Raw genomic sequence first — 15,098 nt, 5'->3', positions numbered from 1 at the left:
TTTTTCAAGGTTGCCCCTCCTGCTGTGCACTGTTATATACACTTCTGTCAGTGAGTGACAGCAAAGAGGAATTCCCTAAGCTCTTGATCTTGTTAAAGTCAGTGTTACAAAGATCAGAATTAGAATCAGTTTCACTTTATTGCCCACCACAATCAGAAGCAAACACGTTGTAAAAGTATAGAGAATCATTCAAAAGAAACATAGGCTGACCAATTTTCAGATATCTTTAAAATAAATCCTGCATTTCTAGAATTGCAGGTTATTTAGAGAATGATTTGTCAGAGTACATACTTCCCATTTTTGGTCTTTGCTTTTTATTTTTTTGCAACTTTGGCTTTCTAACAATGAAATTAGTGAACATATTAAAGTTGAAAGTGTCTTTGTGAAGAATTGTTTTGCATAATTTCTAAGAAATACTTTTTACATGGCTTTCCTTTGAGAAATTTTGTCATAAGAAAGATGCACCTGTTACCCATAAATTTTGGTGGCTAGCAGTAAAAGGGCCAAATATTAAAGGGGGTGTTCTAATTTTTATTAAAATGATTTATTCCCAGTCTGAATTTTCCTTTATTCTCAGTGTATTTGGTACAGAATGACATGACTTCTAAAAGTTAAGAAAACCTACCCTAAATTTTTCATTATTAAGAAGTAAATAATGTTTTTGCCACTGTGATCTTTGTTACTGTTTTTTTTCCAAAAATGAGGTTTTTTTTGTTGTTGCTTGTTTGTTTGTTTGTTTGTTTTGTCCAGAGGTGTTATGACTTATGGAACTAGATGTTTTGTGGAAAAACTAGAAAATTGACTGGAAGCCTGGAAGCATTGGAAATATTAGATGGCTAAGATAGAGAATTCACCATATTTGGTGAAAGATAAAGATCAGACAGCAAAATGCAATCTATTTTTGGAAGTATAGTCTTTTGTTTCAATCTGTTAGGCTGTTAGAATTAACACGTTTTATTACTACCAGTCTGTTATAAATGTGAGTACTTAGACTAAAAAAATTGGTCTTCATGATTTTTCTGCTATGATATACATATTTTTTATATGGTATTGTGCAATAATAAAGGACTCCTAGGGAGTTCTTTGGTCTGTTATACAAATAGCTCTTACCTCACTGTTGAAAACTTTGTAAAGAAGTATAACTAAAATCCTAATTTTAAGTATTAGCCTTGGAAAGGAGATGGGAATTTATGCATTTAAAATTTTATTACTTATCTTATGGCCTTGAAATCTATGGTTTAATTCACTTGTGTATGTATGGTTCCTCATCTGTAAAATGTAGATAATCACCTAATTTGAATGTGGAAATGGTAATTATAACTTTGAAGTTGTAAAAGTAGAGGTCTATAGTAACCATACTAATAATATCTGCAGGTAGGATAAAATATTTTTTCAGTTCATAAACTTTTAGGGAAGCAGTTAAGTTACCAGTTGCCCTTCTTCCACAAAATAAGGTTGTGGTAACACGGTATCTTACATAATTAAATTATTGATTGATGACAATATGAAGAAGATAGGATTTTTTTTTAAGTTGGTCATTGTTCTTTATTCAGAAATTTGTTTTTCAAAAATTGTCCAAACTACTTAGAGTTCTGGTTGTACAAGAAGGAAGGAAGGCAAAGAGTCCTTTATTAATTAGCATACATATCATACAAATAGATTTTTCTCGTTCCAAACAGTATTTCTAGAATTATTTTCCACTAGGCTCTTGTGTCTTGCCAAAGCAGATTCAGTACTCTTCGTTCATTCAATATTCAAGAAGTATTTTATTTGTTTTAAGTGGTTGGAAAATGGAAATCAAAATAAATTAAGACCATATCCTCAAAAAGCTTATCCTCTAAATAAGCCTGAGAAAAAGAAACAAAACAATTCCAATATGTACTGCCAAGATAAGGCTAAACACATGATGCTTCTGAGGTACATATGTGGGATGCCTAAACTAGATAAGGGGTCAGAGTAAATTAAGGACATTTTCTTGGTAGACCAATATCTTATCTGGTGCTTTGGATAAGTGATCTTTAGCAGGGCTGATGTTGAGCAAATGGACAACTACTTGAAGGCTATGAACTGAGAGATGAAGTTTATCAATTGGTTGGGTCCAAGATTTGATCCATTTCATGGATCATAAGCCATTTTAATTAAAATTACCTGAATTTATTTAAAAGAATATGAAAAGGTGCTTACAGATTTTACTCAATTCTAAGATATACGTGGTCAATTTTGTCTTTTACGTCTTTTCCTGGGAGCAATTTGGAGGACCTAAAAGGATGGTTAAGACTAATGTCTGAGAAAAGTAAAAGAAATTGGTAACTTGTTATGTCTAAGTTGAAGGGGCCATTGGGCAGTTGAGTGCTCTGTTCTGAAGGTCAGAAAATATGTCAGCCCAATGTCATGCAAAACATTGTATGTCAGTGGCAAATTTATAGCCTCTGGAATAAATCTCTGTATTACCTTTATTTTCAGTTCCCTTAGTATTCAGAGACAGCAGACCTGATTTGAGACCACTGTCTCAGATTCTAATACTCTGGGGAAGCAGTTGGAAAACTTTTTAAAGGTTTTTAGTAAATATTTAAGCTTCCTGGCCGTAAAGTCTCTGTCAAAGCCACTCAACACTGCTGTTGTAGCTGGAAAGCAGCCACAGACGAATGTAAATGAATGGATGTGGCCGTGTTCCAATAAAACTTTATTTACAAAAGGAGGCAGATGGGTCTCTGGCTGTAGTTTGCCTCTTGGATCATGGCTAATAGAAATAAAACCACAATACTTCAGTACATTCGGTGGACAGAGTAGACCTTTAACTTTACTACACGCATTAATTGGGAATTTTTTCCCCCTTGGTCTCTTTTTTGTGTGTGTAATTAGTTATATCATGTGTCACAGACAAGAAGACCAAATTGTATCGCAATAACTCAGGACAAATCCACTAGACAATTAGGATAACATCATTTTATGCATTCATGATGATGAGCCAGCAGCATTGTCTATGAATGTGAAGTCCAGAGATGGCATACGTGAGTTATTTTACCAAAAAGCAGATGATTCTAATTTTTAATAAAATTTGTAGCTTTTTAAAAAATCTATACATATCTGACATTCATTGAACTGGTTTGGATTAGGTCTTATTTGTGGATGCTATTATTATTTTTCTATCTTTCTTAATGGAATTGTATGTTCTGTTTTTCTTGGCATCTGTTAGCAGCAAATTTTTAATTTTTCAACTTAAAATGGGATACCATCATGACTTTAACATTAAATTATTTTCTTCTGGGATTTTAACTGAGTAGGAGTCTAATATTAATTCTAATTGCAGCTCTAGGAAGAAATACCAGAGAGAATGCTTTCCTACTAGAATGTATAGATATATGGCCAGCAGAAGTAATTGCAAACAGTCATGGGAAAAGAAATGCTTTTAAGAATTTACTGAGACACAGATGCAAACAATGTAGCATAGCTGGAAAACTGTGAAATCGAAGCAGCCAGCCGATCAAACTTGCATGGAGCTTTAAAGAATATTCTTTGCTTAAAAACAAACTTGAGTTGACTCTAAACCCCAAAGAGTTATAAACAGAAACCGGTCTTGAAAAGAAGGCTGAAGATTATAATCAAAGGGCATATTTTGTGTGTGCCCAGTGGGGAAAGCACTTTGGAAACTACATTGGCTTTTGAGTCACACAACCTTAGATCACATTCACTGTCAGACAGAATGTCGGCAAACCTGGAGGAAAACCTCAAAAGAGTCTCGTTTTTTTTTCTAGTGTATGTGAAAAAATAAATAAAGATAAGGTTGGGCATGTTTTTCTTTGAATTAGAATTAAACATGTGATTTATTCTAGTTTGGAGAAAAAAATGCAATTTCTTGAAATCTAACTTTTTGAAATGCAATTCATATACATAGATCTCAGGATGTATCTTCATAACAAATGCCAGGAACATGGTCAAGGATGGAAATGCTCTGTTTGGTTATCCTCATGCAGATTAACCATTGCAGAAGGTAACAATAATATTTATTGAATGCCAAGCTAATATGTGTACAGTGAGATACATATTCTCATCTTCACCACTACATTTCAAAGTTAGTATTGAAGCATTATCAATACTTCTAAGAACCTATTCTAATAATAAAAATATTAAAAAGATAAAATATAAAAAGGAAGTCACCCATGCTACTATTTTAATTTGTCTACTTTTTAAAATATGCGTGTTCTGCAGTGTTTCTGAAATTAGCCACCTGAAATTCCTCTTACTTCATCATGGCCATCATACATGCTTACATTAAATATCCCTTCTGCCAAATTTCCATCTGTCAATTAGTGTCCAATAATATGTTACTTAGATTTGAAAATTTAATCAAATACACTCTTTCTGCATATTTAAAGTACATATAACTAGTGCTGGCTATATATTAAAGTACTAGAATCACTCAATTTATTTTTGATAATACGTCTTCTATAAGTGAGAGAAACATAAATAAAATACTAAGAAATATGAAAGAAGGTCAAGAGAAATCCATTAATTTAACAAGTATTTTTATCCCCTACTCAAATAGTTTGTGAACTTATGGATACAGAAGGATGAATGTGGCACAGTATATCTTATTTAAGAATGTCCAGCTCTAGTGCAGAGCTTAGCAAGCTTTTCCTGAACAGGGACAAACAGTGAATATTTTTGGATTGTATTTTATAGTTTTTATGGCAACTACTCAATATTGCCACTGTTGCACAAAAGCATCTATAGACAATAAGTAAACAAATGAGTATGACTATGATAATATAAAAATTTATTACAAAAACAGAGGGCCATATATGGGCCAGTGTCCAAAATTTGTCAACCAACTACTGATCTTGTGGGTAATAGGGAAATACAAGGAAATTATTAAATTTAAATGTGGTAGTACTAGAATAGAGGGGTTCAAAGGATGTAAAGCTTAAATTTCTCTGAAGGAATGTTTTACATAGAATGTGACATTTTAAGTGCATACTAAAATAATGTGTAGAAATTAACTAGCTAGAGAACAGAGACTAGCAAGTGAAAAGTCCTGAACACAAACCCCTAAAAGACCATAAAGTTCTTAAATCTGGCAATAGAGTATAGTATGTGTGCCTGGAGGTGAGGCTGGCAATATTGTTGGTGTTCCAATATTTATGGAATCCTGATGAATTTGGTGTTTATTGACCAGCCATCAATGATGTTAACATCAAGAGAGTAAAATGACAGTTCTGTATTAGGAAAACACTGTGGTAAGAATTGGAAATGAAGGACCTGGTGGGTGTCTCTAGTCTAGCTGGCTTTATCAAAGGAGCTAATGGAAATTCAGTATTTCTGGGAATTTGGAAGTAGGGTTGGATATTCCAGGAGATTTCAGAACAGATAAATATTTCTGTGTAGCTGTCTGAAAGGACTGAGCCTGGGAAGAATCCATGCTTCTGAGATCAGCTGGTTCAGGTACCCAAGACCCTGACACTGGTACGTGCAAATTCTGTTTGCAGATGATACCAACTCTAGAGTTTACTTCTGTTAGTTTTCAAATAATGTAATGCAATGAGAGACCCTTAGCTAATTCCTAGCCATAAGTATCCATGTGTGAATTTTTTCTGTCACTTCTTATGTATATTGTAAAGAGGTGCATTTTGTTTTGTTTTGTTTTGTTTTTTGAAAATGCAAATGTAAAAGAAGAGCATAACCACTTTACTTCCATTCAGATATGGTCTCATTTGATGGCAATACACTCATTCAATTTTCAGTTGAAGGTTGAATTACCTTATATTTTACATTTAACTTTCCATATTTGGTTCTAATTGTAAGGGTGCTTTTTGCTCAGTTGCATACTAGGCCTACTTATTTTCAGAGTCTTTTTTTTTTTCTTTTTTCTTATTCTCAGAGTCTTATTGCCTGACAAGTTTTTAAATTGCACTGGAAAGTCTTGAAGGTGGATTTTTTTCATTATAGCAATGAGAAGAAAAACTATAAAGAAGTAGGGGGCAGAGAAGAGACAGATATAGAAATCAAAGGGGGGGAAAAGGACATACAAAATAAAAAAATAGACAATAATTAATTGACTTCAGGAGTTGAAAATGGAAACAAGGAATTAGAGATGATTAAAACATATTGTTTAATATGCAGAAAGTGTAAAAAAATTAAAAAATTAAAAAAAAATTAAAATTTAAAAAAATAAAAAAAATATGCAGAAAGTGTCACATCTGTAAACATATGTCTTTTTTTTTTTTTTTTGAAGATGCCAAGAAGAGTAGGCTTAAGCTCATGTTTCATGTTTTCCATCTCTGTACTTGTAGAAGAGAGATAAATCTGAGTGAGGTAGAGACAATGATGACTATCCAACATTTTAGAGAAAGGGTAGCAGGAAAAAGAGCAAGGAAGTTAGTATATTGAGATCAAGGGAAAAGGTCATATAAAATTGGTAAAATTTATTGTTAGGATGCCCATAGTCCCAAGTTTTCATTGCTTGTATAAATGTTTCTAGTGTGTCTGCATGATTGAATCAACTTAGATGTCAGGAACTTTTTAGGCCAGGGCTTAATCTCAGATTGTAAATCACTCTGAGAGGTTGAGAATGAGCGAGCTTAAGCTTTCTCTGCTAAGGTTTGGCATTTCTTTCAGTATATAGGGTCTCTAGAGCTTCTCTAATCTGATATTCATAATCCCTCCCTGCTGACTCAGACACCTAGAGATGGAAGTGGCTTCAAAAGATTAAAAAAGAATGATATATAAGAATTACCTGTGAATGATGGGATCTGAGTGGAAGAGAGATTTTATCTGAATGGTGGACCTACTGAAGTTACAGTTTAAGAGAAGTCAGAAGTCCTGGGTTCTAATTTCAGGATTATAACTCCCTAAATGAGTAGCTTTGGGTAATTCTTACTTAACCTCTCTGATCTTCATATGTAAAATAAGACAGGGTCAGATAACATTGATTCTAATCACTTTATTTCATTTTTTTTCTTTTCTTTTTTTCTTTTAGCTTTTATTCAAATTCCAACTAATTTACATATAGTATATTAGTCTCAGGTGTACACTTGAATTTACATACAACACCCAGTGCTCATCGCATGTGCACTCCTTAATACCCATCACCTATCTAAATACCAGTTCTTGTGCCCTGGTAATATCTCATTTTAATTTTCAAGGTATAAAATTTATTATCAGGTCAATAATATAAAAAGATACTTCATTCATTATTTCAACCCTCAAAGAGTCATACAGTGAGCTGTTGACCCTTAACAAAAGAAAAGTAACTTAGAGTTGCATTTTTCTTTATGAGAACTCCTCATCACATTGGTAAATAGATCCCAACAGGGATTTTGAAGAAAATTAAAAACACTCTTTATTTTTTTATTAGTATGTTTTACAGACACTTTAGACTTATTTATTTATTTGAGGGTGGGGGTGGGACAAAAAGAGGGGGAGAAATAGTCTTAAGCAGGATCCATGCTGAGCACTGTGCTGCACACAGAACCATTTTTAGGGCTTGGTCTCATGGCTTTAAAATCATGGTGTGAGTCGAAACCAAAAGTTGGAGGCTAGGGACGCCTGGGTGGCTCAGTCAGTTAAGCTGCTGCCTTCGGCTCAGGTCATGATCCCAAGATCCTAGGATTGAGTCCCGCATCGGGCTCCTTGCTCAACTGGGAGCTTGCTTCTTTCTCTGCCTCTGCCTGCCTCTCTGCCTACTTGTAATCTCTGTCTGTCAAATAAAATAAACAAAATCTTTAAAAAATAAAAGAAATAAAACAACCCAGCAGTCCAATATATTACCACATTAGAGTTGTAAATTTACCACCCCTCATAAAAAAGGATATGATTTGAAGATAGCACAACAATGAGTTTACGCTAACCTAAGAAAACTGAAACCTAACAGGATGTTTGATATAGTAAGTAGAATGTGTAATCCAGGAATACCAAAGCTCTGTATTTTATTATACAAAGTACAAACACTATACAATGAACAGAATAACTTTAGCCATCTCAAAAAAGGATATGATTTGAAGATAGCACAAAAATGAGTTTATGCTAACCTAAGAAAACTGAAACCTAACAGGATGTTTGATATAGTAAGTAGAATGTGTAATCCAGGAATACCAAAGCTCTCTATTTTATTATACAAGGTACAAACACTATACAATGAACAGAATAACTTTAGCCATCTCAAATCATGTTAAGGGCTAAGACTACTTCTATCTCCAATATTCTATGATTTTATTACTGACACTGAGGTGAAGTTAAATAATGTATCTCCTAATTCCAAGCACTTAGAACTCTATCTATTCTTAGCATTAAATTTGCCTTGAGAATAAAAAGATAAAAATCTTTATATATCTTAAAGTCTCCTTGTTTAGGAGACTTGACCTGTCTTTGTTTCTCCTTTCCTCTGGCAGGTATTTAAAGACTGTCATATGTATCTTAAATAGTTGATAAGATTTTTCTTTCTAAAGGTACTAGCTAGTACACTTATTGCAATGGACACTGCAAAAATATTGAAGATTTTCTTGTGAGCTTCCTGAAACATCTTTCTTCTTCAGTTTTCTAAGATCATTCTGTTTATGCCATTCTTGGCACTCATAATCTGACCTGTGGTATAACTACCAATCAACTTGGTTTATCTATCATTGTAGTCTATCGGGGATGTATATCTGTCCAGCTTTTTGTTCCTTGCACCGTTCAGCAAGATGTTTTATTCAAATAGTATTTTTTAATTTATTTAGGTAAGGTGTCCAGCAATGGTTTGCTTATAGGCAGTATTTTAATAGAAAATTTTTATTGCACAAACTTCAGAATTAATCATGGAATAGGTTTAAGCTTCTTAAGTGTGAAATTACAAATAGCATTAGAAATAACTGTATAACTTTAAAAAATAATGAGCATATGAATTCCATGTAGCATGTTGTAGAATATAGTAATTTATTTTAGAAGATACACAAAAAACAAAAATAAACATTATGTTTGTTTTCCAAAGATTAAGTAGAATTTAGCCATCTTCTGACTATCAGAGGAGGAGCACAGAGGATTTTAAATGTATAGAAGCCTGACACATCCTTGTTTTGAGTAGAAATACTGTTTACATGTAGAATATATTAAGCTATAAAAGATTAAATTCTTGATAAGACTCTTGATTTAAATGCTACTAAAGAGAAGAGTGTAGCCATTGTGATATAATGGCAAAGAGTATGTTTTCCTTTATCTTGTAAGGGGGAAATATAAAAAAATCATTTTTCAGCCATGACTTAATTATGGGTAGTTTAGATGCAGAGCATGAAGACATTGTTTCATCTATCTTTGTTATACTCAACTTTCAGAAATGATGGTGGTTAATGAGTACTTGGGCTCCAACAACATTAATGGTATATTTCCTCTAGTAAATGTGAAGGCTTTTCCAGTTTCCTTATACTGTATTTAATTCTTCTCAAAGAGCTTTTTCCCCCCCTAATATGGCCCAATATTTATTTCTAAAATGTTTATCATTAATTAACTTTTTCAGCTGCCTGGGTTTTCATTTCCTTTAATACAAAATAGCATACGTAAAGTTTAAATATATGTGTGCGTGTGTGTGCATTTTTTTGTAATATATTCTTTACAACATGCAAGAGGTTCATGTTTATTTAAAATATATTGGGTGGTCACATGGAATATTCTATAATATTTAAAGGATTCACTTGATTTTTCACTTTCCATGATAAGAAAATATATACCATTGAAATGTTTTATATGCACTTACATAAAGTATAAAAATAATATAAAAAGCTTGTCTTTCTTCTAAAGAAGATATTCCATAGTTTTAAAAGTGAAATATCATATAATGAATTCAGTTAAAATTTATTTTTATATAACATAAATTGTAAATCATCTGATATTGACTTTATTAATAAAATCCCAGTATTCTAGCATCATTTAGATTGATGGAGCTAATTATCTGCATTGCTGCAGTACAAAGAATGGTACCACAATTCATTTTTCTGATATATAATATACATTTGTTCTGTTTTCCATTGGTATTTTACTAGCAAAATATAAAATTTTGAAGATTGAATTTATATTAAAAGTGCTTTTTAATTTTCTAAAAATTTTTAAAGATAAATCCTTGGCATAGTGATAGATATATCATAATGTTAATTTATATAAAATTTATTAATAAATGACTTTTTAAAATTCTATGAGCTGACCCACTGTGACAGGATTCCTATAATAGCACTGGGAAGAAAAGCATAACAATAAGATTCATAGAATCATGGAGAAGAAAAACCTATGGTCTGTCTTTGGCCTGTAGCAAATCTAAAAACAGAGTTCAAGAAAACACAAGAAAGGAATCTGGGAAGAAGAATCTATTTTATCTTTTTTGTATGACCTGTGGCTCACTCCTGTTATGCCCAAAGAACTGTTGAAAATTCTGTATTTCTGATCTTCACCTAGACATTGAAACTTACCCAGAATCCTTATTTTGAGAAACACTAGAGTAAACAGAACCTAATCCTTTAAAATTTTATTTGATTTTATTTTTATTAATAGAAAAAATGTATTTACTTAGAAGCATTCAAAATGTTAACAAAACAGCTGCAACGTTTTTTTGCGGACTGGGATTCGGATAGCAGAACAACAATTATTTTGCGTAAGCCGCTTCAGAGACAAGCGAAGATGGAAAAACTGCCATCCCCACACACGACTAATTTGTGCTGTGCACCAACAAGAACTTGCTTTACGTTTCCATGCCAGTGCCCCACCCCACACTGTCCCAGACGAGCTTAGTGGTGACCGAAAGCCCCCCAGGACAAGGCCTTCTAAAGACACATTCCATAATGTGTTAACTATACAGAAAAGACACTATATGGCTTAAAACAAATCTTATGCAGCTTACATTTCTTTTCTTTGAAAGGAGTGAGTTGTGCGCAGTGGGGTTAAATGTTTTATAGACAAGAGAACAAAAACTGCCCTAGAGCCAACCTATTCATCATTCTTGTCTTATCTTCCTTCTTCAGCCTCTTGTCTTCCTCCCCTTCCTTCCTTTTTCTGCCCCCCCCCCCCTCCCCAGCCTTGATGACTGCCTTCTATGCCACATCAGGCTTTCCTTTAGCTCGGCCTGCAGCAATATCCTATTTCCCCTTCGGCCTGGCAGCCTTCATTCCGTGCGGCTGCCTGTTATCAGCACATGGTACTGCGTGTCTTTCCGGTTTCTTTGCGACATCGCCAATGGATAGGCGGGGATGTTCCCCTTGGAATTGGGGGCGATACTCAGAAGAAAACAAGAAAAAAACAGAAGGCGGCCTCCTGGGTACAGTGGGATCCTTGAACTTCTTTCTTGTACCCCTTCAGGAGGAATATAAGTTTTCATTTCTATTCCAGAACAGGGCTTGTCTGCCTTTGTCATGTCTTCAAGTTTTCCTTTCTCTTCAGCAGACATGGTCTTCCACCCCTCAGAGCATTCCTTAGAACACTCAGAGAGGTTCACTGAAGCATCTGGGTGCTTCCTGTGCTCCTCTCAGCAAGTTTGCACAAACAGTGCATATGGTGACATTTTGCCACTTGGCTTCTTAGCATTTCCATTGCCCAAGTTTAATTATTTTCCTCAGTGAGGCACAGAGTCGCCCAGTGCACGTCCTGCTCGCACTTGCCAGGCACAGTCTCTATGGAGCTCAGTGTACTGTGCAGACAGAGAACAGGAGCCAGACACAGCCTCAAAACATTTTATTATTTTTTTAAATTATTTATTTATTTTTAAGATTCTGTTTATTTGAGAGAGAGACAGAGTGAGCAAGAGATAGAATACAAGCAGGGAGAGTGGCATAGGGAGGGAGAAGCAGACTCCTCACTGAGCTGGGAGCCCAAGGAGGGGCAGGGTCCAGGACCCCAGGGTCATGACCTGAGCTGAAATCAGATGCCCAACTGACTGAGCCATCCAGGCATTCCCAGAACATTTTATTTTAAAGGAAAAGAAACATAACCCACAGTTTTTAGGATTTTACGAGAGCCAAGAAGTCATATCTTTCGAAGTAAGGGGTTGTAATTGCTTTTATTAAATAAAGGCTACATTTTTATCATGTAAATGTTTACTTTGAGGCTATTTCATTAAGGTAGTAAATAAAATTTGTAGTCAACTAAATGCTTTTTAAAATATATATTATTACTTTCGTTATAAATAGGCTTAATGGCAGAGTTTCTAGTATCTATGTATTCTGTGTAGTTACTTATTGCTGCATAGTAAGCTATCCCAAAATACTGACTTTCTTACGCAGTTTCTGAGGGTCAGTGGTCTGGGAGAAGGTTTGTGGCTGGTTTTGGCTCAGGGACTCACACGATTACAGATGCTCTAGTCATCTCGAGGCTCAAGTGGTGCTTCCAAGCTTGTTCATATGGTTGATGAGAGGCTTCAATTGGTCATAGGCCTAAGATCCTCACTTGTGTTTGGCTGGAAGCTTCAATTTCTGATCATGTAGACTTTGCTCAGGACTGCCTACAAAGGGAGCAGCTCGCTTCTCCCAGAGCTAAGAGAGGAAGAATGAATGAGTATGTGTGAAATAGGAGCCATTGTCTTTATGAGTTAATATAGGAAATGACACACTTTCACCTCAGCTATGTGCTACTAGTCACACAGCACAACTCTGGTACAGTCTGGATGTTTCCATGAAGATGTGAATACTAGACAGTGGGAATCACTTGGAGACATTTTGGGGCCTGCTTAGCATGTTCTGTTTCTTTTTATGTTTACTTCTTAGAAATATAAAATCAGCTTTTATGATTTTTCATAGAGAAGGTTTAATAGTTTGATAATATATACTTCCTTTATTTTTTAAAGTCTTTTATCATCGCATTACATTTTTATATTATACTATATATACATATCTATATATGTGTCTGTGTGTATATATATATATATATATAGAGAGAGAGAGAGAGAGAGAGATGTAATTTTATGTAGCTTTATATTGTCTTACTTAAACCAGAAAATATATTTGGCAGTTAGTTTCTAGGTTGAACTATGCATTGGAAATCCATGGCACTGTTGAAAACTAAGTTGACAAGTTATAATTTACTAAAATTTTATTTCCTTATTTTTTCGCTAGCTGAAAACTTACTATCATATGATACTTCCTCAGAATGAATTTGCTTCATGATTATCTAACTCCATGCAAGTTTTAACTGCATTCCAATCAGCCCCATATATACTCTCAAGCATATATATTTAGACACTTTGGCATTTCAATTATTTCTAAAACAGTACCTTACCTTGAATGCTCTTCTGTATAAATGAACTTCTTTTTGAGAGTAAGATATTGTACTAAACACTTGAGGAATACAAAGATGATCATTATAATGCCTGTCCACAAGAAACTTTTAACTTCTTAGGGAAAAATAAATTCATGGGAAGATTCTATTATTTGGTTGAAGTAACATACATCATAAAGGAAGTAAGTGCAAAGAAAGTGCTTTGTGAGAAGGAAGAAGCTTTTCAAATGGCCTTTGGCAAGGAGAGGAAAAAATTATGCATTCAAGCTGCTTTGAGCTAGGTCTTACAGGATGATTAAGGTTTCCAAAGGAATGAACTAAAATGGAATTTCCCAAGTGGAGAGTGTAGACCCAGCAGGAGTGGGAAGGTCTAGAGCATATTTGGGGGATGCACAATTATCTTGCTTGATTGAAACTTACCAAGTAGATACGATATGATTACAAAGGGATCTCTGAGGGGTGTCCCGGTGGCTCAGTTGGTTAAGCATCTGCCTTTGGCTCAGGTCATGATCTCAGGGTCCTGGGATGAGCCTGGCATTGGGCTCCCTGCTCACCAGAGAGTCTGCTTCTCCCTCTCTCTCTTCCCCTCCCCCACTGGTGCTTGCTTTCTCTCAAATAAATAAATAAAATCTTAAACACATACACACACACACACACACACACAAAACAAAGGCATATCTGAGAGTATTGGGAATCATTTTAAACACTAGTATGAGAGGTTGATTCTTAATTTGGGAGGAACAGAGATAAATTTCAAACAAGAAAGGCAGGAGCAGAGATGTGCTTAATTAATCTAGGAGCAAATATCTGAATGGATTACAATAGGAAAAGATGGGTGAAAATTCCTTAGGCAAAAAAAAAAAAAAAAAAAAAAAATTCCAGAAGGATATAAAGTAACTGTCAGTAGACCAGATTTTCTCCTATGCTATAAGCACATTACAATGAGGGCCTAACTTCTGGGAAGAAAGAAGCTGAAGTGAGAAATATATGGAGAAACTAATTACATGAATAAATGTATTTTTTAATATGCAAAGATAAGTAAATATATACATATATATTTTTTCCAAATATGACTAAACATTTGGGACAATTGGAAAAGAGGGAAATAAGGAGAGAACCTGGCTTTTAATATGTAATTATGAAGTTGAATTTTAATCCAACAGATGCAGAATTTGATATATTTGCACATTTTAAACACAAGTAAACACCTGTCAATCTGTATTTCAAGAAAAACTTGGAACTAGAGCCAAAGACTACAGTTTTGAACAGAGGTAAAATTAGGGTAAGTACCGGGGTACCTGAGTGGCTCAGTGAGTTAAGCCTCTGCCTTCAGCTCAGGTCATGATCTCAGGGTCCTGGGATCGAGCCCCACATCGGGCTCTCTGCTCAGCAGGGAGCCTGCTTCCCCCTCTGTCTCTGCCTGCCTCTCTGCTTACTTGTGATCTCTCTCTCACTCTGTCAAATAAATAAGAAAATCTTCAAAAAAAAAATTAGGGTAAGTATTAATATAAATAGGTAAGACACTTGAGTGGAAAGGCAACATAGTGTGAGGAGGTTAAGTTCAATGACTTACCAAGAAGATGAGACAACAAATGAGATCCACCAAATAGAGAGATGGAGCATCAAATAAACGTATTTTTTTTAAATGATATACCTAAAATTTAAAGCATCTGAAGGAGCAGGCAATTAGCAAGTTGTGATGCTACAGAGAATTTTTGAAGGTGGACAAATTAAAAAAGAAAGACATTACATCTAATTATCTGAAAGCACTTTGTAAAGAAATAATGAAAGAAAATGAATATGTACATGTTCTCATTGTAGTCATTGTTTTGCATTGTGTGTATGTGTTTATTTGTATACAGATATTAATATAT

The 15,098-nt window shown here is 34.4% G+C and overlaps 1 protein-coding gene and 1 pseudogene across 3 annotated transcripts in view; one reads left to right on the top strand and one right to left on the bottom strand.

The window, feature by feature from the left end:
* CADM2 (cell adhesion molecule 2) overlaps window positions 1–15,098 on the top strand; it is a 1,101,138-nt gene that overhangs the window by 43,939 nt on the left and 1,042,101 nt on the right. The gene's annotated exons all lie outside the window — the stretch shown is intronic.
* LOC132012565 (high mobility group protein B1-like) lies at window positions 10,908–11,557 on the bottom strand (annotated as a pseudogene).

This window comes from Mustela nigripes, chromosome 2 (assembly GCF_022355385.1).
Source record: "Mustela nigripes isolate SB6536 chromosome 2, MUSNIG.SB6536, whole genome shotgun sequence".
NCBI classification, from domain to species: domain Eukaryota; kingdom Metazoa; phylum Chordata; class Mammalia; order Carnivora; family Mustelidae; genus Mustela; species Mustela nigripes.
The sequence above is the reverse complement of the archived record's forward strand: the minus strand, read 5'-3'. Positions and strand labels throughout refer to the sequence as shown.